Below are 26,477 nucleotides of genomic sequence, written 5' to 3'. Positions count from 1 at the left end.
GCTCCTAAGGTTTAGGCAGATAAGGGAATGGGTCAGGTTGGAGCAATTCCTAGCGCAGAAAGAGATGTAAACATGACTGTCTATTGCGCAAATGTCAATGGGTTTTATGTTCCTCCAGTGACTATTTTTAAAAGATTGAGAATGAACTGCTGTCTGGCTAGTGGCGCTCCTTCAGGGAGTTTTGTGCAAGTTTCTGAATCTGGTTACATCAATTATGAACTGTTTATCAAACGGCTAACTCTTTTTATCTTATATGTTAAGCCCTCGACAAAGGACAAAGTGTTTCTTCTTTTAGATGGAGATAATATACACTCCAAGAATTTAGAAACTGTGAAGATTTCGAGAGAAAATGGTGTTTTATTCTTATAGTTTCCTGGTCGTACAATACATCGTCTTCAGCCGCTCGACGTGTCAGTTTTCAAACTTTTCAGCTCTACTACGATGAGGCTGTTACCAAGTGGCACAGAATTACTGTACCTCCTCTACGTCAGTATCACGTTTTCGCTATCATTGTCAAGGCTTACGCCTGAGCGGCAACAATGAGCAACACGATCGCTGATTTCAAACTCAGTGGTGTGTGGTCAACTGATAGATTTGTCTTCACAGACGCTAATTTCATTGTAGCTGAAAACTACACTCTGCAAAAACAAGAGGAATCAAATGCTGTCGAGATCCGAGTGAGAAAAATGATTTTGCTGGAAAATAGTCTGAAGACTACACTATGATATCCCCAGAGTGTAGAACAGGAAACAAACATTCCCCCAGGAGTCTTGTTAAGAAAATGTCTACTATAAGACCATTGCGGAAGTTGAAGATACGTCCAAACAAAACTAGCTTCACAGGACAAAGTCCCAAACTTTCAGCTTCTACAAATCGCCGAAGTTGAAGATAGGTCCAACAAAACTAGCTTCACAGGATAAAGTCCCAAACTTCCAGCTCCTACAAATGAAAGGTAAAAGAAATTCGGAAGACGAAAGCTGAGCAACAGGCTAAAAGGCTGACAAGATTCGAGTTTGTACGCAGACATCATCTCAGACAAGGGACGGAACAAACGGCAACTTACCGATGAGGAAAAACTCAATGATCTCTACGGCTAAGAAACTGAAATTTTCTGATCAACTTAATAACGATGCCACAACTGACATTGAATGATTTTGTTACATACATGAAGAAACTGTGAAGGAAGACATAGTACAGTGCATTGTCTGCAAAATGTGAATTCATGAACCGTGTTCCGAGTTTTCAGTTGAGGAATTTTGTTTTCTACACTTGATGTAGTTCATAATAAGCACTACAGATCTTAAGCTGTTAAATATTCAGGATTATTAAACCTCATGGAAATGGTAATGTTGATTTGTTTTAAAATATAGAGAACTAGCAGCGTTCACCCCGCTTCGCTGCGGTCACCCCGGAACGCAATAAACTTTGTTACTTAGATAATTTTTACTTTTTCGCTTTCAAGTGATATGATAAAAACCATAGAAGATTGCAGTAAATGTTAACATTATATCGCCTGTCATTTATGTTAACCCGCCCCGCTTCGCTGCGGTCACCCCCGAACGCAATAAACTTTGTTACTTAGATAATTTTTACTTTTTCGCTTTCAAGTGATATGATAAAAACCATTATAACGCCTGTCATTTATGTTAACCCGCCGAGTGACACGGTCATGCGGGTTGCATATACATACGTTTATTTTTATACCTATGATGAACTAACAAAGGATTTGTACGTAATGGACACCTGAATGGTCAATTATCTCAAGACACTGCTAATTGAAAATTAAAGTGATATGATAAAAACCATCTAGGGTCCAAATCCTAATAACCCCCCAAAAATAAAAGAAATTGGTTCAGCCGTATTACCGTGATGGGCGGACAAAGGATTTGTACGTTCTCTTTTATATATATAGATTGCTTCTCACTGAACATGACATTCTTAATTTTCAGTCAAAGATAAATTCTATATTTTTCTTTTTAATTTGAATCTTTTGTATTTAGTGTCATTTATTACAGGTGTGTGAAATTAACGTGAGCTTATACATATATTCAAAGTTTTACTTTCACAGAATGTATGCTACAGTATTATGTTTTACTTAATACATGTCAGTGCTATATATTACCAATGCGGTGGGATTTTGGCTACTTGTGTTCGACTTAGGAGACAGATTGTCTATATGGCACCTTTTACAAAGGTTTAAAATTTTTAAATGTTTTCCTGGTATAAGTTGCAATATAATTTTGCACATTTTTGTGATAAAAGATGAAATATCCATTTACACAAGAGAACAATATAACATTGGATTATGTAAATTATTTTTGTTAGGAATATTCATTTTCTTGGAAACTGGTACGATTTAGGCACCTCTCCCTTATTTGGAATTATAAAGTTTTGGAGGTGTGGAAAGATACAACTTCATGTTGGGTTGGCAACAATGTTAAAATTGTGACAACACAAAGATATATCAAGCAATGTTGCCCAACTACATTTGTATGGGACAAAATTTTAGGGTTTCTAAATTAGTTTAAAAGTCACATGGCTGCATCAAGATAAATTGCCCACTCAGTATACATGTATAAGTAATACTTGGATAATAATTAGTTACTTGCTAGAAGCTGTTACATTACAGTCTACAAAAGATGTGGTTTCAAAAAGATTAATTTTCTTAAGTTATCCACCTGTCTCTTTTCAATGGGACCAATGGTAACCAACATAGACAGGTTTCACTGTATTGTGAATGATATTGTTATGACCCAGTACTTTTCTAATTATCGAAACAACCTTGAAAGAATGTTTATGCTAAAGGAATCTTAGAGAAATACAAAAGTGAAAAATACTGCGTTCTTGAAAGGGCCTTCCCAGAAAATAATTTTTTTTTTACAACACTAGGGAGGGCCTTATCACTCTGACACTCCTACCAGGGGAGGTGAAACCTTCAGAGTATCTTCCAAATTAGCGAGTAATACATGCCTTTGGATCACGGAGGCGAAGGTTGGAGTACCTTTAAATGCCAGTTGAACAACCAGTAGGTAGAGAGGGGGAGCAACCAAGTCCCCTGGGTAAGCTCAGGGATCCTGGATTAGGTTTTGATCATGTGGAGGTGCCTATTTCTCGACTCGCTAGAGAGTTTCTCTCAACCGGTAATTGTGGCCGCGATTGGCGTTGTCGCTAACGCTCTTGCTCTGCTGCGAGCCGTCCTGGGTTCGATTCCCGGTGGGGGCACTCGGTCGAAAAAGTGTAGCAGCTTTTTCAGGCCAGCTATCCTGAGTGAGCTTTTTCCTGGATTTCCCTCATTCACACCAGGTAAATGCCAGAATTGTACCTAACAATGGTCTCAGGCCGCTTCTTCCTTTCCCCCAATCCTTTATTTCTTCCGTTTCATCGGATTATGTGCTTGCCGAGTACGTCATCCCTCATGTACGTAATGGGCTAAATGACTATCGATGCCGACAGTCCAGAAACCTAATTCCTAATTTCCTAATTCAATTAAGAGTTGTAACTGGGATACACTAAGACCCGTCTTGAGTCTGAATGTTCGGAGACTAGGGTTGTCGAGTCTCATTGCCTTAACCCATTACTCCTTCTGTAGGTTTAGTATGTAAGCTATCACTTTATTATACCAGTGAGCGAAGAGCAGAAGTATTTCTAGCATTGTGATTGTGTAATACGAGATGCTCATAAACAGTAATGCTGACCGAAAAAGTTGGCTAGTTACCCATCCTGTACGGGTAAACTGAGTTTGAGGTGTCACTGAGATTTATGTCTGCACTTCACTATCACAACTGTCGGCCGTTTGCCTTTTTTGAGCCTCAAAATGTTCGCTGCTAGATTATGTTAACCATGATAGCTTCTAACACCTATCCGATCATCACTGGTTTCTCAAATAGAACTGTCTGCATTTCATCGGTCAGTAATAATGTTCAGGCTCCCACAGTAACCTGTGGCTTGTGGTTCGAGATGAATTGGAAGTCGAAACGCATGCGTGCCACCAGTCTATCGTTCAACAGACGCCGTTGAACACTCATTACAGAAGTGCATGCAATAATCCCGATTTGAACCCGATACTATGGATAACACTATGTAGTTCCTTACGCCAGGTACAACTATGATATAACCGTTTCTTACGGCATATCTTGCTGTATAAACCCGGTGAAATTGGATGCATTCCTTCTTGGTGTTGCAATTTCCAGCATACCTCTATTACCAGTCTAGAGATTGGCTGAATTTGGGACGATGCGAAATGCACATAGAATGCTAGAGCCACAAGCAGATGAAGAATAATATATAATGGATCTTAGGCAGATGGAAGTTGTTTAGCAATAATTAATTGTATTGCGCTTGCAAGGATAGGTTTAACTGATATGCTTTTCTTTCTGTGTGGAAGATACGGAAGTGATAGAGTCCTTTTTTAACTCTAATGCGAGAGCTCTCTAATTCGATCCCACGCAATGTGAGTTCATAGTGGACGACAACGACGTGTTCGTGAATTTTCTCTGAGTCATGTTTTCTTCCTGATTCTTATTCTAACAATTCTAACAATGATTTATTTCCATTATTAATAATTCTTCTTTCGCCTTCTAAACTAGGGATATTTCTACTGCAATGATATCCTGACAATCGAAATAATTATTTACCTATTAGTTACGTAGTTAATCATTATCTCGAGGCATATGTAGTTCAAATTTATTAAAAATCAATGTATCACACTTTTAAAATTTTGATATCCTACTAGGGCCATATACCATATGTGAAAAAACGAATTAATTTTGTTTCCAGAATCTATGATCAAACCTGAATTCCTTGCTTATACGAGTAAGTGTATCATGTTAATAAAATTCCTATAGGCCATCACCTGGTATCGTGAGAAGTGACGGTTTTACATGCAACAAAATTAAAAGAAAAGAAAACTTCTAAAGATGACCTTATTCGTATTCGACCATCACTTTATTGCGTTTTCATATAATTAAAATAAATATGTTTAACACTGTTTCAATTGAGACGTCGAGAAAACGATAGTTCGTAGATTGTCCTACTACACGAAACCATTCTAAAATGCGTAGTAATATTACTGATGTTCATATTATATTCCATATAACATTGCAGGAAATACTCAACAATACAATTGGTGTATATCTGTCAACAATATGGAAGTATCCTTAGACGCGAAAAACCTTTCGAAGTAGCTCGTTGGGAATAATATAATTGCGCGTTAGATTTATCAAAAATGAATCGTAAGTTCAGAAAAGGCAGTGGCATATTGCCGCGCATGAGAGGTAATGCTTCGGGTGTCAACCCTAACACACCTTTCGATGCCCGGCCTCGCGTTCCGAAATATTGGGAGGGCCCTGCTTTCACGCCCCTCACCCGTTATGGCATTCCAGACGGAAGATTCTACCAGTCGTTTTTGCCGGAAAGACCACCTCGACACCGCCGAAATAATAACAAGAGGAAAGCAACTGAAAACATTGAATGCAAGGGAACTGCGATACCCATTATTGACAATGGAACTGAAGCCACGATAGAAACTGAAAGTGGTCGTCTAGACTCGAAAGAAAACGACGGAACAGCAATTGTTCCAGAAATACCAGCAGAACACCTATTAGAAAATGTGAACGATATGAATAGAGTTGATGTGCCTGACACTGATAAAAAGTTTTCGGACTCAAAGAGAGATGAGGAAGAAGATGAGATAGGAAGTTCAGTCACGAATAATATTCAAAATGATATAAAATCAGAAGAAATAGCAAGAGTTTCTGAACCTATTGATTGTGTAACAAAGAGTAATTTTAGGATAACATCGTCTCTTACTGTCTTTACTCTATTTGGTAATATCTTATTTACTGTGCACCAAATGCCAGAACGTGTAGATGAGCGTGAGTCATCTCTACAAGTGTCTAGTGGAAGAAGCAGAAAGCAAAGTAGAGTACTGTGTACGCATAAGCCCATACGTATGTTCTATAACCAGGTAGTATTTTTATTTGACACTTCTATTGTGTGCGTGAATGCATTTGCTAAGTTTGCAGAGACAATTTATATGCCTGTTTTGTTACCAGTTTTGACACCTCCTTTCAATTCCTTAAGTGTAGTAAAGTTATCAGTAACACAAGGAATGATGTTTTATATAATTACACGTAATGAGGCGACATCACACCTCCAAAGTCACCGATGCAAAATGGAAACATTTCTTGAATCAAGATCCATTGTTGACTGCAGTGAGAAAAAAACGAAAAACATAATTTGTGAGCAGCGTAGTTCCGTCGTACTGCCACGTGTCATAGTAGTTCCAGCACTATGTGAACCTGCATCAATGTTCGACGAGTTCATGGACAAAGGACTACAGCTATCAGATATTCCCTTGATTCCTGCTGGTATTAAGTCATTTGCAAGAGAAGATGAAACGCCAATTGAAGAAGGGGGGTTAAAGTCTGGATGCGTGGGTGAAGGGGAGGGAAAGGTGAAAGAGGGCAATTATCAGATTTCTGATTTTAATATTGATTTCCGCATGGAAACTCATCTACTGGAGACTTCTTTTTCTGAGTTTCCATGTGATGCAGTACGTGAAATGATAAAGAAGAAAATGGAAGAACTGGAGAAGTATGTATCGAAGAAAATTGGCCGAAGATTACGACATACATTGAAGAAAATTAAGGACGAAGAACTTCCGTATCAGATGATGTCATTAGGGCAGAAGACGAACCAGATTAAAAGAGAACTGATGAATGAAGCAACAAGCAGCACCAAATCATTTCTCCAGTTCCATTATTCCGTTTTCAGATCAGGAAAACTACGAAACAAAAAGAAGAAAATAATTATTGATAACATGTTTGCGATGATGAAGATACAACAAAAAGAAATGATCAACAACTTCTTTTTAAAAGGTATCTAAATTAGAAGTAGCTGAAGGACTATCCTTTAAAAAGTTAGGTTTTATAGATTGTTTCCTTCACAGTTATATACAGAAGGTTGTTTGGCTTATGTCTGAGTGACTTCAAAGTGTACTTAGAATATGAAAAACAGACTCTTCACCACCGTTTGAGTTCTACAAGCCCACTAACATCATGGACTATTACCCGTCATCAAAATTGCATCACAAGCATTGTATATAAATTCCATTCCATTTCTTTGGTATGATTTTCCCTGGCGTGTTTACATATCATTGTAACATCCCGAAATGCGCAGAAATCTATTGAGTTTGGATCATAGCTTTTCGCAGAAATAACAAGGAACAGATTAAGAGGGACTCACGTTTCCTGCTTTTATATCCAAATTAAATCGAAAGAGTGGCGGGAGGCAGTGTCTATGTGAATTCACACCAAGTTCTTGTTAGTTCTATACAAAGAGTGATGAATTGGGATCATTATAGATTCCTAGGGGTAAGCAGCATCCATTTGTATGTTTTCACCCACCTTATGTACCTCTACCTTCCAATTATAACTGTATCCTTTGATAAACGTGATAACCAGTGGGAAACGTTTTACTCACTGGCAGTAAATGCGATGAATTACCCGAATTTTAGCATTATGCGTGAGATAAAGGTACATTCTATTGAACGTGATAACCGTTTTCCATTTTGATCCCTCCAAACGTCTTTCGTACTGTTTGTCTTACGTTCAGATATGTTGTTCGGGAGGGTGTCGTAAACACGGTCCTTACGTAGGTACCACAGGAAAGGGTGGTGGTAAACGACGTGGCTGACAGAAGACTGCACCAAACTCTGAGCTATGCCACATTGCGGGGATTGAATTCTCCTGTCTAGCTGACGAATTCCGCGAATCACGTCTTTCGTTGTTAACCTCGAATATGTCCGTTTGTTGGCGAATGTCTCTGTGTTTGCCTGCCACAATTCGAACACACAAAAAGTTGTGAGAACGCATATCTAACACTATAAAGCCGGTGGTATCTAGAATGTTAGTGAAAAATTATGAAGTCTTATTATAAATTATTATATAAGATACATTTTAACAAAATCAAAATCAAAATCAGTTTTTCCCTTTCAACCTTTCTTTTCCTTCACCGTATCCTTTTATCGCACCTCTTAGCATATAACATTAATATCTTTCCAAATATTCTTATAACTAGTTTATTTTCTGTATTCATTTATTAGGATGGAGCGAATGAAATGTCCACTTTGACTTTTGGTGGAAATCTCACCGCAGTAACACATGGAAGAACTAATATCATATACTGTATACAAGTCTACAAACAAAGGGTAGGATACAATGTGCTGCTCAACAAGGACGAATGAAATTGAATCATGTAGAACACGCAATTGCGGGTGATTTTACTTTCGCACGGCAAGCCAAAATTACATCAACAATGAATTTGGATGTTGACTACATTATGAACTCACAATTCATCGTCGGTTTATGAATTTTTTTTCTACGGCAAAGCACCGCAAAATAATCCCCGTAAGTACCGACCGATATTATGTTCAGATGTGCTTCTCAGGAGCACCGTGGAAGAAGTTCTGAAAATTGTTTGTGCTCTTGTAGATAATCTAGCCGCACATCATACCGTCGCTCGGCAAAAGTTAGTAAAGTGATAAAGTTGGACTCAAGGGTTTGAGATGAGTTGACAACACCCCAATAACAATTGTCATCTAGAGGTGTTCACTTCTGTGAGTGTAAGCAATATCCAGAATCTGTTCCAATGATGAACAATGAATCTACTACGAAAGTCGTAAACAATCAGTTCAATGATTGGTCATCAAAATCTAGAACTGTTTCCGAAGCCAATAGGCATGGGGTTGATGGTTTGGTAATCAACCACGTCTTCTGCCGACAACAAACTAGTCGGCAGGTATTCAACAATCGTCAACAGATTGATGATATCTTTGTGTTCGGTAACTATGCTCACCGCAAAGAATGATACAGGCTCAACGCGAGTTGTAGAATTAAACTCTTCTAATCTATAAAGGTAACCAAGAAAGTTCTGCCACTACTTGCGGAGGTCTGTGTTCAATTGGCCTTCACACTGTGAGTTGAATAGGAATGGAGACAAGGCGAAGATTAGTTGTTGGTGTGGATATATAGCCAATATACTACCTGGTTATGGCAGTTCAGTTACACCGTAAACTTGTGTAAGGAAACAATGAATATGGGACCTCCAAAGAGCGTCATAGGGGCGCGTATGCTATACGAATTGAAACTGATTTCAAACACCGCTGCAGCTGGGTGGAAGGTATGTCAGATCTTTGGTGAGTGTGTCGTGACTACGCGGACAATGCAGCGGTATTTAACAAGTTTATGGGCGGTGACAAAATACTCAAAGACGAACGACATGCCGGAAGACCAACACATGTATAAAATGAAGATCTTCAGCTAGAACTTGAGGTGAACAGTGGTCAGACATGTGAGGAATTGGGTCTAAAAATCAATATAATTGGAGAATACCTTCGGCAGCACCTCCATCAACTTGGGAAGCACTAGAGGTTGGATCGATGGGTCCCACATGATTTGACTCCGGGCCAGAAGGCAACGCGAGCAGACACTTGTGTTTCTTTGCTGTCTCGTCTGAGGAAGGACTCATATCTGAACAGACTGTTGACATGTGATGAGAAGTGGATCCTGTACGAAGCATCACGGCGCAATCATCATTGGTTAGTACCCCATGAACCGGTTCCAAAGTAGACGAAACCAGCAAAACACCAGAAGAGGGTTCTCTTATGTGTTTGGTAGACTGCTCGCGACATCGTGTATCGGGAATTGCTATCAGCTGGTCAGAGTATCAATGGAACTGTGTACTGTCTTCAAGAAAAACTCAAAACTCTGGAGCCAGCAATTCTTCATCACAAAGGAATCCTCCTGTTACAAGACAACGCTAAGCTCCACGTGCTTAGGATGACCTAGGACACCATTCTACGCCTTGGATGTGAAAACACTATTGCATCCGCAATACTCACCGGACATTGCACCGTCTGATTATCACCTGTTTCATTTCTTGGACAATCACCTTAGAGGACGCCAATTCAAATCCCTTGTAGAGATGTAAAATGCATTTGATGCCTTCTTCGCTTCACGGCACACCAAATTCTACCGCGATGGAATCGAGGGCCTTCCGAAACGTTGGCAGAAAGTCGTCAATCTGATGGGGACTATTATTGATGTTCGAGGTACGTCTTAGGTGACATATGGATGTTCGAAGATGCTGGGTAAAAAAGCGACAGCTCTTTTTTGGTTACCTTGGTTGGTTGGTTATCTTGGTTAATCTATTCACCTGATATCTCTCGTACCGATTACCGTCCGTTTCAGCATCTGCAGCTGTTGAGAAGACGTTTCTAGGTAACTGGATTGAGGAGCAATGTGTAATAGAGAACTTCTTTCTCCACAGAATCCAGTCATTGGCTGAGTGATGGCAGAAATGTGCGGCTGCAGACTCGACTATTCTGACTAAGCAGGTTATATAGTTTTAATTTTCTGGTCGATTTGGACATTTCGTTTGCACCAACTAATACATTCAGAATTTGTACCCCCTTTTCTCCTGTTACAAAACCTTTCTCATTGGTTATGTCTTATCCGATGCACTTTTTATTCATCTGAGCATAACTACATTTTGAATGTGTGTAGCCATTTTTTGTGGCTTTCCTGCAATGTCCACAAGTCTGCAATGATGTAAGGCGCAATGCTCCACACGAAAGATTTCATAAACCTTTTTCATATTTCTTTATTCAGTAACCGCTCTTATTCCGAAAATCTTCTCTCACTGTGCTGCTTTATTCCTCTTTCATACTTCAGAAATTCTCTAACATTGTAAAGAGTTTATTTCCAAAAAGCTTTCAGCCTAACAAAGAAATATCACGTCTCTGGTAATAAGCTGTTCATGCCATATGCTATTATCTACAGCAGACATAATGGATCAGTTTTACCTGACGAGCTGTGTCAGTTTTTTTTAATTATTCACTGTGTTTTGACCTCGCATACTCCATAAGAATACTCTATTTCACACGCCTGTTCTTGCCAAGCTTGGGGTGCTAAATTTGGGCTGTAGGTCGGGTGTTAAAATCGCAGTATTTCACCCCAACAGCTGTGGAATACTGCAACAACAGACACGTGAACCTGAGCATTGTTATGCAGTATGCCAGAACAACGCAGAACGACTCGTTGAAATTACAGCCTCGAACAAAGAGACGTACATAGACTGCTGAAAATGATACATTATTTCTTGCATTGATGGTACTACATATCATGAACAGCTTATTACCGGTGGCACATTATTTCTGTATCATTCTGGAAACCTTCAGGAATACCCTTCTAGCTAGCGACTAAAAACTTAGTACCTCTTTTAACTTCTATATATTCTACTTTTCTTATTGTGTCTTTATTCTTATTCCTTATTGCTTTATTGTTATTATTTTCTATTCATGTATATAATTTCATTTTAATTATTTTGTACTAATTAAAAGTTTCGGACTAACAACAGGACAAAATGCTAACTTAACCAGAGCTGAGACTGTCAATGGTACGTCGAGATATTGATTTTAAAATGATCACAGATTACTGTGAACTTTCTCTTTTATGCGAAATTGAATGAAACAAGCACAAACGTGAAAAAGAGCTGTAGCCATTTAAAATGTCCTCTCCTGACAACTTGTTGGTGATGTTTTGTCCCGTTGTCCGTCCAGAAGCCTCAATTATTAATTTATTTTAAAGCAACATCACTTATGACAACCTGTCTAGTTTCAGCTTCACTTGATGGACATGTGCAGTTTTGAAGATCAAGTTTAATTTGATATTCTTCAACCCAAGATTTAGAAGAAAAGACCATAAAGACGTCGTTAGGTAAGACCAATAAAACCTTAGAACATCACTTCCGTAGTTATTACATTCATATTTACTTTAAGAATATACTGATTTTTATTGCATTTTCCATAAAGTTAGGTAAATTCTTTAAAATAATAAAATAAACTAAATCTACGTATGATTAATTACTAATATCAAACTCGGTGCATTAGGAGAAGAACAGGGCAAAGTTTCATAAATTATATGATTCAAATAAAATGGGTTTAACAGAAAATTTGATAGTTTAATACATAAATGACCAATTATTTAACGAATAACTGTGGGTATTATCTTGTATTCATCAGTGGCGGCTTTTGAGAGATGTTAACCGGGGAAAATATTGAACATATTCAGACAACGATTTAGCATGTGATTAATGTCATAGTGAGAGTTTGGATGGCGCGTGATTATAATCTCCTTGTTCAGAAACACGAAAGTGATGTTGACCACGACTTACATTGAAAGATGCACACCACGAAATTTCCAGAGGGATGTTAAAATATATTGTGAGAATTGTAAGAGAATATTGTTTTATAGTCATTGATACCTAGTTTCTTAATGTGTTTCGACTGCCCTTCGGAAAATTCGTGGCTTATATCTATCGACATGAGTCACGTATAACATAATCAAAATGTTTGTCACTTCCGAAATATAATCAAGCGTTGATCAAACGCTTAGTATGATTTTAATAACTCGCAAAATCGTCTCTGAATATGCTCTTTATAGCTTATGGCTACAAGCTAAGAAAACAATGGTTATCTACCATACAAGCTCTTGTTTAAAATTTAAATATTTCCCGATGTGACTTCCCTCAATAAACTGCCACTACTATTTATTTACAGTTATTTGCAAAAATACAGGGTGAATCATAAAGATGTCATTACTTAGGTGTATATGTTGATTAATATTTTAATTTGCAATGCAAGTTTCATATGTACAATGTCTGTATGTACGGCAGGAATGCAATAAGTATCGTACGGATATAGATCAGGGCCGTCGTGTGGGCAGAGCGATTGCCCCTTGCGCCGCAACCATGGGGACGCCAGGACGACAAATCAACAAAATTCAATGAATTCAGATTATGGTAGTAAATGAATTTAAAAAATAATGTTAAATCAGATATTTTAATAGTGATCAGGCCACGGCTAAGTAAAATTACCGGTAATGTAAAACAGCGATAAATGATTCAACTGGAACTCTCTCCAGCCCTGTGCGAGAAGAGTTTTTATCGTGGAAAACTGACCAGGATCTGCTACCACTTACCTCTTATCCTTATGACAGTTTGGTACAAACTGAAGAAACTTCAGTAGAATTTAATAACATTTCTTTATTCCTATTCCGTCCGAGAAATGCTCTAGTAATACCACAATAACTACAATATTACAATTATCTGCTTATTTTGACACCACTTGATAATAACCGGTTAGCATCACAAATACAACTTTGCACCTCCTTCCACTGTGCTAATCTCATACAGCTACTGTGTTTATTAACTATCAGGGACATAGCCATGGAGGGGACTCAAGGATCCTTCTCCTCTAAAATGCAAAATTAATTTTAATAAAATTCAAATTTAGGCTATCCATTATTGGTTTAAACTGAAAACAGCTTTTAAAAAATGTATTAAATGCAACTTTAAGGCTTAATTTTTACAAAAAGTTTCGAGGGGTACTGACGGACCTTGTGTATTCGGGGGCTATTCCAAGACCCCCCTTTCCCAGTGTCCCCGATAATAAATTCACTGAAAAATTTATGTGATAATCGCAAGGAATGAAAAGTTTATTTTGTTGGTTTTTAGTGAAAATCAGAAAATTACAAAGTTTTCGTTATCGCTTACACATTGGGCTTTGATATTTATATCATTATTTATATATTCTGTGCTTTTACTATGTTGTATATCAAGTTCAAAATAAACAAGGATAACACCCGATTTCAAGAATTTGAAACCATGTATTTCATTATCTTTTATGTTTTAACTACAAAAGCCATTTGTTTTTGTTTTTTTTAATTAACCTAATAGCAACTTCTTATCTTACATTATGATCTTACAACATATTTAAATCTAGAAGTACAGAATAAACTCTGGTTGTTTTTCATAACACACTTGGGGGGGAGGGGAGCAGGCGCCTGGGAATTCTCGTCCGGACGCTTACAACCCACGCGACGGCCCTCATACAGTTAGTTTACTTCATTCCACTTCACTCCAGCTCACTTAAATTATTAAAACAATCTGTTGGTCATTACAGGTCTCAAAGCAGACCTAAAACACGGGGACACGTAACGACTGATACAGACTGAATATCGTCGGTAAGTCGTTACCGAAGATCGTAAAGATCTCTACGTTTCTCTACGGAATGCGCATGGTCTTCCATTATGTCCCGTAATTAAAAGTTGTAGGGCAAAATGTCGGGAGGTTGTGCTAGCCTTAATAAGAGACTACTACTTCCAATACATTGATTCTCGGACGTCGAATCCAAGCGTAGTGCGTCGGTGCACCGTTCTGTTGAAAGTTACATGATCGCAAGATACGCATTGAGATGACGTCTTTCATTCAAATGCTTAACATATTGAATTATTCTTCGCTGGTAACGTTTTTTTTTGGTTTAACGTCCCACGACTGTGCTGCACCGAGGCTAAAGAAGGCAATGATGATTAGATGGATGACAATGGTAGAATGACCAAAGTGGAGGAAACAGTAGGATCTCGAGAAATTCAACGCATATAGTGTTTGTTCAATACAAGCACCACTTGACGTGACCTGAAACCAAATCAGGGACCTTACACAACGAAGGTAAACGCACTACCATTAATAACTCCCCGCTGCTAGTGCACTGTTATTTAAAAAATTTCCGCACAATGCCTAATTTAGGGATATGTATTATAGCATACGTTCACTTTTGTAGAATCCCGTATTCAATGGCGTATTTAGGATTTTGTTTCGGAGGGGGGCTATGCACAACATGTGAACACTTCTATTTTTTCTTTTGGGTACGGCAAATTTTAATGAAGTTTTGCAGATAACAAATTTATTTCTGGAACTTAAGCCCGATAGCCACCCCCATAAATACGCCACTACCCGTAGTGTTCCCTTAGTTCATGTGGGTGGTATGTAGCCTATATTACTAAGTTGTGCTTTATATTATCGTGATCTGTTCTGTCGTCTTGGTATGTATACGGAAGCACAGCATCGTCACCGTCTTCTTTAGCCTAACCGGCATAATAGTGGGACGTAAAACTCAAAGATTTCATTTCATTTGTTTTTGATGTTCTAGAAGTTGCTTTACGACAAATAAAAATTTAGTTTTTAATTGTAATGTTTTCTGCCAAGTAGTGAAATGTTATTGTGGTTCTAATGGACACTCTCATTTAACATTCCTGTTACTGATTAATGAGTTATTGTTAAAATTCATAGAATCTAATGAAGAGCTGATTAAAGCATGGCCCAGATCACTAACTTCTGCGTAGGTTCTCGACACGGACAAGGCGATCCCTTTTGGACGTATCCCATTTATTTTATGAACAAATAAATTAACTTTGGCACAACATTACCATTACGAATTATTTCATTTGATTAAGTGACTCATTCATTTCACATAATTAAATTTTTTGGCTACATATGCTATCCAGACGATTAACGGTTTAGTAACAGAATCCTAATAATGTCAAATCATCATAAAAGATAAAATACATATAATTACAGGCAGGTACACTCAGAACACCAAGGTCTTGGTAGAGCAACAAGGCACAATGATGTTAAGTTCTAAAAATACACAACATGAAACGTGCTGTTAGATTTCTCAAGTATTCTCGCTGATAGTTTCGAATGTTTGTATACAAAATAGCCATTTATTCCGAAGTTGGTCGTCCGCCTGCTTTTCGACAGAAATTGTAATAACAGCTACGAAAATTTAAAAATTATCGATTTTTAGAACCGCTTTAAAAGGGTATAATAGAGTAGGGTAGGATAGAAATATGAAATGAAATCTTTGAGTTTTACATTCCACGGATATGCCGATGAGGCTAAAGGAGACGGTGAAGATGAGAAACGAATGAAATGGTGGAATGAAGAGAGGGGGAGGAAACGAGAAAACTTCGAGAAAACCCACGAGCACGGCATTTGTCCACGGCGAGCTGGGGTCGGACCAGAGACCCCAAGCACCGGAGGTGAACGCTCTACCACTGAGCCACAGCGCTAGGGTAAGATAAAATAGAGTAAGGTAGAGATAAGTAGGATAGGGTAAGGTCGGGTTAGCTTAGAGTTAGAGACGTTCGGACACATCTTGTTACAATTAATAGAGTATAATTTATCGTCTCTGCGTAAGGATACCAACTGAAGAGTTTCTGGACACTTGCAACCATATTCAGAATACAAATACTCGTTACTTTACCACAATCTAACCATGTGATGATTTTGCGCAAAGTAGGTCCCTCCGTTTGCTAACAGTTCCATGTTTATAGCAGCTTATAAAGAAAAATAAACCCAACTTCGCTTTCCTTACATATTATCAAACACAGATACAAGCAAACTATCCATTTCTTCTAAGTAAATTTTCAAACTTTTGCTAGAAACGAATGACTAACTTCGAAATCTAACCTCACAAAATGTGAGATTCAAAACTCCATTGTATAACTTCCATCATTAAATTATTACCTTTATAATAAAATAATTACTCCAATGATTCCTCGTATACCATTTTCTTTTTCTTTCTTTTTTTTTTCATTTTTCTGTTAAGCCTCAAGAACTTTTCAACATAATAATATATACTTGTAAATAGGTTAGATTAGGTTGCTTTTGATTCGGTTCGGTTTGGTTTTCACTCAGTACATAGATTATTGGAAGTTTTATCCCCGTTACTTCAACATTAACATAGTGTCCATAAAAATATGAATTATTTCGATATCTGAATACGCTTAATCTCTTTAAGTTCGACTTTGACAGTGTGCGTTGATAATACATTTACATATAGAATACAGTCATTATGATAATTTTGATATTAAATATTAATCAAGATAATACATAAGCTTGTTTTGTCTTATTGGGAAAATATTATATATGCTTCGAAAATCATGTAAGGTTCAGATTTCAAGTTGATTGTGAAGAGTTTTATAAATAGGGTATCAAATTAGATTTAACAGATTTTTCTTGTTTAGTTTTGGGTATAATGAAAAGATTTTTGATCTACCTTGTTATTTCCAAACAATATACCAACTTATACCTCGTTAAAATTTCTACAAGGTTGTTTTCTTAAGATGTTTATTTTATATATTTTACCTGTATTTAGCTAAATATAACATTATTATTGTTCTAAAATATGTTTATATGTACATGACTTCCTTCGTTTACAAAACTTTTAAACCATTCTAACAAAAGCCGTGTCCCTCTATTGAGGTTTGAATACATTATATCTAATCTGAATAGCGAAAACATTTTTTCTTTTTCTAAAATATTAACTACAACGCAGTGGTTTTAGGAGTATGAATGACTAGTTATAACTAAGATACTAATGGAATATTTATGTATACAGGTTACATATTTAGAGAATACTGAAATTAAATAATGAACCATACATATGAAACAAAGACTTGACAAGAGCAATTAGTGAACAGATATTAAAAGCAAACGACGTAGGGTATGAATTAACAATAAAACAATCACACACGCATTCATAAAATATTTACATAACATATTGAATAAGTCACTACAAATTAAAAAAAAAATCAACGGAGGAACTTTGTCTGATACAATCTTGCATGACACATGAAATGTATCTTCATCTGATAGGACGAATTGAACATTTCGATCGGCATGGATCCAAACTCTGGAGCGCTTTCAATATGGACGTCTATCCTGGTGAAAGCCAAGGGGCTCGGGCTCCATAAAGTTAGCTTGGGTCCCCCCGGATCTGGATATATTCGATCATTCCTTGGATATGTGACAACGAAACCTACGTACCTGAATGGGCCTTTCTAAATTATAGAGAAAGTGTCGCTACTGGCTTTTATATTTTCAGAGTTTTCTTATTCTGTACGGATAATACTTGAACATGCAAAATGTTGCTTTCAGTATGCAGTTCTCCTCCATCTACTGTTATCTCTGCAGTGATCTGACAGAACTGGTAGTATTCACTTGGCATAAGGCCAGCAGAGAGCCAGACGTAATGCAGGATTATTGTCAAACCAGGTCTCGAAGGTTCCTACGCAGCACAGCAACGTACCCATACACTTTCAACCAATCAGTCTCCTCTCCTCTAGTCTCACCAATGGCATCCGTTTGGCAATATCACACTAGAAAATTTCCTCTCCAATACTCTTAATAGCTTAAAATGCATATAAAACATATTACTCGAGTTACTTTTATTATGCTGGTGCGAATGAAATGTCCACTTTCAGGACTGGTTGGAAACTCAATAATACAGTACAACATAGAAATATACAAAGGTAACGCGTCTAACATTGTAAACTCTGTAGATCTCCAACAAAAAAAGCTGAGGTCATAGTCAGAAGATAGTGTTTAGTTAAATATGGTAGTATGAAAGTGCAGCATGGAAAGCACACAATTAACGAATTATTATTTTTTTCACGATTTCAAACTGGGACTCTCTGCACAGCAAGTCGTGAATAAAAGTATAAGCAGGGCATTTGGATCAGGAATGGGGCAGGGCCACACCTTCACTGTTTGTTTGTCGAATTTTGTTTTGGTGAAAAAGCATAACAAAATAAGTGCCATTGGTACTGATCTACTTCATGTTCGAACTAACTTCTCACCGCGTTGGGGAGAGACTCGGAAAAGTGCTAGCGTAAGTGTAGACCAGTTCGGTCCGTGTCTAAGTGTAATATGCAAAAGTTGGTTAATATAAAAAAAAAGTTGGACTTACTTGGGTCACATGAGTTAAACCGACTAACAAAGAATAGTCCTCTGGAGGGATATGTAGTGCCTTGAGTGTAAAGAATCGAGTAACCGAGAAAGTTTCTTCCTTCGGATTGTCACATCGGATAATAAACAGAACTACTTGTACTACGACAATCATAAACGGCCAGGACAATGGTTAGATCGTCCTAAATATCCAGAACGCTTTCCTGAACCTCCTCTCTACCCACAAAAGGTGTTCTTGCGAGGTCTATGGTGGGAGTTATTCATCATGCGCTTCTCAGGAGAGGTGAAAACAGTGCAGATCGCAATATTGCTGAAGTCCATGAAATGCACCAAAATCTTGTCCGCAAGTACCCAGCAACGGATATGGTATCCTTATATTAGACGATAATGCTCGCAGACATGTCGAGCAAAGGATGGTACAGATTCTCCATGAATTGCTGTATAAAACCCTTCCCATCACCCACCGTATTTTCCCGATTTCTCTCTCACAGTCATCTCGATTGCTTCTTGGGAGAGAAGATGATTGGATGGTACAATATTCAATTGAGGACTCCTTCACATTGCGGTTTTCCAGACTTCTTTTGTCACGGAATGCAATCATTGGCTGAGCGATTGCAAAAGTGTGAGAAGGCAGTTGTAAACTGATTCGATTATCCAGATATCTTATTATATTACATTTCTTTTGTTTGTGAAAATTACGAACCTAGGGTGAACAACCTAGTACAGTACATTATAATTTACATTAGGTAGTAATCTCATAGTGGTATATAATATGTATGTAGATAGAGAAAAAACCGTTATCCAAATAATGCACGAAGTTTGAAAAACGTAAAAGGATAGGTAACGCTGAGGGGTATACGGACAAAATCTCGCGGCCGAAACATCGCCGCCCAAAATCTCGCCGGCCAAAACCTCGCGGGACAAAATCTCGCCGGGCCAAAACCTCGCGTGGCCAAAACCTCGCCGCCCAAACCTCGCGTGGTCAAAACCTCGCCGCCCAAAACCTCGCGGGACAAAATCTCGCCGGGCCAAAACCTCGCGTGGCCAAAACCTCGCCGCCCAAAACCTCGCGTGGCCAAAACCTCGCCGTCCAAAACCTCGCGGGACAAAATCTCGCCGGGCCAAAACCTCGCCGCCCAAAATGTCGCCGGGACAAAACCTCGCCGCGAATGAAACTTTTCTTTAAAATTTACCCAATGTGTTTCCTAATATGCAATTCCACATTACAAATAATAATAATAATAATAATAATAATAATAATAATAATAATAATAATAATAATAATAATAATATACAAAACATCGTGTGCGTGGGCTTTCTCAGGTTATTCCCGTTTCCTCCCACTTTCTTTATTCGATCATTTCCTTCATCCTGGTCATCTACGTCTCCTTTAACCTATAGGACATAATCAAGGGATATCGTAAAAACATATATTATTTCATACTTTCATAAATATTATTAGATTTTTGTTAAAATTTTAAGTTTTTGGATGTTCCAAATTTCACGAAACTAACCTCGTTAGTTGTCATTACTTTCCTTATCCAGACTTTCTTTCCCTATAACCAGTTTAAAAACATCCAGTCGCCCTACCTTCACATTGAAATCCTCTAATACAGAAATAGAATTTTCATATGGTATCGCGGGACTTGGTCAAATACCTGTGATACTTCTTCTGAAACAGCGTCTTTTATACCGTCATCCTTATCATCTGTTGGAACATTTACATTTTGTTCAGGCGAGATTTTGGGTATGGCGATATTTTGGGGTGCGAGGTTTTGGCCCGACGAGATTTTGGCCAGCGAGGTTTTGGGCGGCGAGGTTTTGGCCAGGCGGGGTTTTGGCCTGGCGAGATTTTGTCCCGCGAGGTTTTGGGCGGCGAGGTTTTGGCCAGGCGAGGTTTCGGCCTGGCGAGATTTTGGGCCGCGAGGTTTTGGCCAGGCGAGGTTTCGACCTGACGAGATTTTGGGCCGCGAGGTTTTGGGAGGCGAGGTTTTGGCCAGGCGAGGTTTTGGTCCGCGAGGTTGTCGCCGCGAGGTTCTGGTCGCGAGGTTTTGTACCCAAACCACGCTGAGGATAGGTGTGCAGCGCGTAGTCATTGTCAGCGGTATTTCAGATGATAATACGTAGTATATCAGGAGGTAGAACGGAGCTGTGTGTTGAAAGGAGCAAACGATGGCGCTGGAAAGTGTAGACTTATCTGAGTTTCAAAGAAGACAAATTATGAATTTGCGGTTAGTTCTCACAAGTGTATCTAAGGTAGCATATGTTAGATGTGTGTTTGAGGAATAATGTATAAGGCTACAACGACCTTCAGAACGCATGGTAACATATTAAAGTAGAGTACTAGTGGGTGGAAAAGAAGGTTCAGACTCAGCTCTTGTTATTAGCTTCATGCTTCATTCAGGTGGGGAAAAGGAATTCTGATTAAGATTTACATCAGGTTGAACGCATATCTGTCTGCTTCTTCTTCTCATACTGCTTAGTTCATAGTGTTAGCGTCTCTGATTCAGAATAATGTAAAAAGAAGACCTCTTCGATGTTCTCAAACTGCAAATTTCAGTGAATGGTTATTTTCCAAGAGTGACAGAGTATGCTAGGTATATCGAGGAAACAGAGTTCAAGGTGACTATATTGGAATGTTTTGTAGGTAGATACAAATAACGGTCTACGCAACGACAAATGTCTCAAAGTCGGTGGCGAATATGTCGAAAGATAGCGCAATTGATGTATTCATGATGTCATGGTGTATTTGTGTTTGGCAATGACGTTTCCGTGTGAAAAATTAACAAAACTTCCTTTCGGAACGTCCTTTCTATAAACTACACCTAATGATCTACTGCAAAAACGATTACATGCCACAATTGAAAACTACATGAGACGCTAAATATGGTTCAATCGCATAAGCTGTTTTTAGTATTATATATTTTCCTTTCAAAATCTGCGTTCTGCTCGGCCACTGATTGCGAGTATAAGCTATTTAAGATACCTTCCACTGAAGGATAAGTTTAAAAACCAATAAATTTATGTAAGTAACTAAAGTTTTCATTCCACTGACGTCATTTGGGAAAGACACGTGTAGTGCCGGATTTACGTATAAGCTAAACAATTTTTAGCTTTGGGCCTCACTCTCTTGGGCACCCAAAAAATTTACAGAAAAATTAGATGTACATTTACAAACTATAGAATAAAAAAAGTTACGAAACTTACATAAACCTATATCAACAGTATTTTGTATTATGTAGCCACCTACGTTGTAAATAATGGGGTCCATCCTGCTAACCTGCTGCCAAGAATATGACTAGTTTGCTTATTTCTACACATAAGGTGCCTACAGTGTTCATGGACTGCTTGCATGGCAACATGTAGCATGCAACTGCACACAATAGTGCAAACTAGGGAGATTAACCACGGTGGCAGTCCATCGGCTCTGGACTTCCCAAAACTTCCAAACATACTTTTGTACTCGGTCTCAATAAAACTATACTTGTCTAACAGGGATATGATTGATGTAGCATGAAAATTTGATCTTTTCCTTCTTCTGTTCTCTTTCTCTTGTAAAAACAATCTAGTTCTATCATTTTCCCCCTGAAAATAGATGGACATATAAATGGCCCCACAGCCTTCAATAGCTCAAGTCCTCATCAAATCTAAATTTGGCTGTGGACAAAGGGCAACTTCCCTCCCGGTGTCTGAGAAACATATGTTCAACTAACTTAAAAAGTTTGTTACTGAATTCTCTATGTCTGAGTGTGTCTGTTTTTTACGATTTTTTTAATGTTAAGCCCTCCATTCGATAAAACATCAAAAATTATCTCAAAGAAGTGATAGAATTTTTCGCGTCACTCTTACCGTTCCCGAGATCTTGGCCAAAAGAGTTCCGATTTCGGAAAATTTAAGAAACAATATCTCGGGAACAGTAAATCATAGAGATATATTTTGCGAATTTTTGAATTTTGACCCTCCCATTTTGAGCACGTGTCTTCGTGGAATAACATATCATAGAACATTTGGACAGAACTCTTAAGACATGTGGAAAAAAATTAGTAATCAAGGAAATTATAAATGAATAGATATACTACAAGAATACTTCCGGAAGTAGGAACTAAATACACGGTTCTGATTGGTTAGCGTTATCCGTTTCTTGCCACGTAGCATACATATAATAAAAATCAAAGGCTTGCTGGTGTCGGTCCTCGTGGCCGAGCATGCTATTAGTACGGGTGAGTAAGGGAAATCGCTTTTGACATTAGTTCAAATCCGAACCAAGGAATTTTTTTAAAAAAAAATCATAACACATTTTTAATTAAAATAAGTTGAAAATAATACTCAAAAAGTGCGCAAATAACTAGTAGTAGTAATAATAGTAGTAATAGTAGTTGTAGGAGTAGTAGTAGTAGTAGTAGTAGTAAGTGTAGTACAGGTTGTCTCATTTAAAACGCAAGTTGGAATTAGGATAGGCTAAGTTTGGAATGGAATGAGGTATACTTATAAATGATACATTAATTTTTTGGTTCATCTATGTAGATATTCTTAAGCATAAAAGCAGCTAATGAATTCCACGTGTGTACATTCAGTGTTGCCAAATATAAGTGAAAGTAAAAAAAATTACAAAGCATGGTAAATCGCATGTCACACATGTGCATGGACATCAGCCCACAAATTTCAGATTTCAGCGCGGAATTTTGGATTGGATCGATAGTTATTGTAGTCGAAGAATAACGGTTCATTTTTACCAACACCTTGTCCAGAATAGTGCCATTAATGGCGTACCCGCGAAAAGCTGTTTTTTTTCTTTAGTTTTAGTTTTATGCTACTCGCTGGGAACACTACCTGTGTTTAAGTGCAACCGCGCATGTGTGTTTAGGTACTGTTTATCACATGGAAATATTGAAAACACTAAATAAAAATATCGAAAAAAGTAGGAAAAATAGCGTAACTTACATGCACCTGCAACCCTGTAAGAAGAGGCTAAATATAGGCAAATGGAGTAGTAAACAGGCACTGTACAGTTCATAGCCTTACTTGGTGTGGTGTGTTTCGTGTTGTGTCGTAGTGAGAAATTTGTTTATTACCATGAAGTACTCCACGTATGAGAGGGAGTTTTTTATTGAACTTTTTTCGAATCAAAGTCGTGTGCTAATGTGATAGCGTTGTTTCAAGAAAGATTTCCAAATAAGGTGTGTCGGAAATAGGCAGTGGGGACTGTGCGTAGCGTAAAACATAAAAGAACACTTTTTGTGGGTACGCTATTAATGAGAGTATTCTGGGCAAGCTGATGATGAAAATGAACCCTTCTTCGGCTACGATAACTACCGATCCAATTCACAAATTTGCGCTGAAATTTGTGGGTTATATGTCAATCCACAAGTGTGAAATGTGATTTACCATATTTTCTAAATATTTTTTTCGATTTCACTTACAGTTGGAAACACTGCATGTACACACCTGGACTTCATTAGCTGCTTTTATGTTTAAAAATATCTACATAGATCAAGCTAAAAAGTTGGTGTATCATTTATACCAGTACCTCATTCAAAAGTTAGCCTAATTACCTGATTCCAACTTGGACATCCAGTAGTAGTAGGAGCAGGAGTAATAGTAGGAACTGGTTAGAAGCCCCGCTGGGCTCGTTTTGTCCCAATTTGACCACCACGATATACATTTCTTTACTAACTTAAAACAGCTGGCTAGGCGATAAAACAACTGGCTAGGGTAGCGCACAAAAAACTCACTTCAGGGAATATTAGTTTCCCGTACGGGTCGTGTGTGGAGTTTAAGATAATATCTACTAATTTACCGGCCCAATATTTTATAAATTTTGTTCCTGGGAATAAATAATCAATTACTGTTTTAGTATGAGAGTTGGAAGATACGAATTGTTAAAGTATTTTATTTTCATTTTATATTTCTGTAGTGTCTTGTGTGAATTACCTTAAGAGTAATGGTAGGGTTAATGATTTTATTTAACCAAGTTGGAAACATTTGTCAGAAAAGATAATCTGATAGTACAGGAATCGAAAACATTCGTGTGCGTTTGAACAGAAAAGATTAACACAAAACTCTTATGATTTGAGACCACACAAAGATCAAAAGTTCATCGGAAACAGAAATTGATGTAAGCGCCCCGTCTTAGTCAAACAACATTTTCTACACATGTTGTTCTGTATATTTCCCCTGGAAAAAGCGCGAGATACTTACTTGGGTATGCGAGGACATTTCGAAACGTTTCTACCCAGACCAACTGTGAGAACTGACAGAAAACGATGTGTTATGTTCCAATATAATCTTTGATTTCAATATACTTTTTACATCTTTCAACTAACAGTGTATCCCGGTGAAAAAAATAGTCCGAACTCTTGTTTGCAAATTGGCTTACAACCACGTCTTCTAGTTCATTATCTTCCAATGTTTTGTTCTGAAATGTCTTTATTTAGTTTCGAAATCGTTTGGTCGTAAATCTAGCCTGTAGAATGGGTGCTGAATTTTCTTAATCTTTTATTAATTCGTTTGTAACAAGACCATTACCATACAGTAAGCGAATACCGTGACTCAAGTATGTCACAGAGACTGGTCCTACTGCTTCTAATGAACTGATGCAAATAGACGGATAAAACTGGTTCATTATTTCGTCCATAGATGGCATTATATGCCTTGGAAGGTTTATTACCAGTTGCGGGTTATTTCAACGCCAATTCGGAATCTTTTGGATAAACCCTTGTATACTTAAGTAGTAGTTCGAGGTCCACTAAATAGTAGATGACATCTCATAGTGCCAAAAAGACATTTTAAACTTCATTCTGCTCAAGTATAAGGAAACATGGTCCATGGACTGGACTGTAGACTAAGCAAATGAAATGACGGCTGTGACGAGTCGTCGCCCTGTGGTAAAGGAGTCGGGCTAAGCGCGAGCATGTGACAGCTCCTAAAACTTGTTATCTGGCAACAATGCAGCATCCTCAACTTGCAAACAGCGATTCGAGCAAGGATGTTATAAAATAGAGGTTCTGCCCATACAACAAAATACAACATACGTCACAGCTTCGCCACACCTACTCTGCCCAATCCGTGCCACTAAGATCGCAATGTTTCGAGCTAACAATCATTGCGGAAACGAGAGTACCCAATGACACGTACCGGCTCTGGCGATTCTTGGATGTTTTTGGCTTCATTGAGAGAATATGATGAAGATACGTGTGGGCAGATCCTCTATTTTACAACATCCTTGGATTAGAGTGAACTTCAAGCGTCTCCTCCTTCAAAGGTCAAAGAAGTTGTCCCTCAGTATAATAAAGATTATAAATCTTTAGCGAAACGAATATTTTGTGTAAACTAAAAGCGCGGAAACATAATGATGATTGTTATCTTTGTCTTCCAGTTTCTTTTGATGGTTCCCAAATTTCCGTTTGCTTTGTGAGTTGAAGATGTAGTATCAGTAGCAACGTTTGATGATAAGTGTATTACTCTGTGTTCTACGGGAATGAATACCAGTCAAACTATCTTGTTATATATGTAGTGACCTCCTACAATTGTTTTGGTTATTTCAGAAGATTGAGAAGGTGCAAAGCATCAAGGAATAAGGTAAGTTGGTCAACACCCTACAGTAGCTAACTTTTGTTTACACCAGTACTCTCAACTTTGCGCCTTTCACCTTAATTCAAGAAAACTTCTACCTTCAAAAACATCGGAGATTATAAATTTTTATGGGGAAACTTTTGTTACTTTTCCCAATGTAGAAATCGTTATAACCATCACACGTTCTTCAGAATATGTGTCCATTTATCTAACATTTCGGTACTTACGCAACTCTAATATTTTCATATCAATAT

The 26,477-nt window shown here is 37.9% G+C and overlaps 1 long non-coding RNA gene across 1 annotated transcript; it reads left to right on the top strand.

The window, feature by feature from the left end:
- Positions 1–6,551: 6,551 nt before the first annotated feature.
- LOC145691981 (uncharacterized) lies at positions 6,552–26,223 on the top strand. The gene is made up of 3 exons (XR_014132601.1): positions 6,552–6,878; positions 11,676–11,777; positions 26,027–26,223. It is a non-coding gene; the product is annotated as an uncharacterized LOC145691981 (long non-coding RNA).
- The last annotated feature ends 254 nt before the right edge of the window (positions 26,224–26,477 follow it).

Source organism: Thermobia domestica, chromosome 8 (genome assembly GCF_964235325.1).
Source record: "Thermobia domestica chromosome 8, izTheDome1.hap1.1, whole genome shotgun sequence".
NCBI classification, from domain to species: domain Eukaryota; kingdom Metazoa; phylum Arthropoda; class Insecta; order Zygentoma; family Lepismatidae; genus Thermobia; species Thermobia domestica.
Note: the sequence above shows the minus strand (reverse complement) of the source record. Positions and strands in the feature narration are given on the sequence as shown.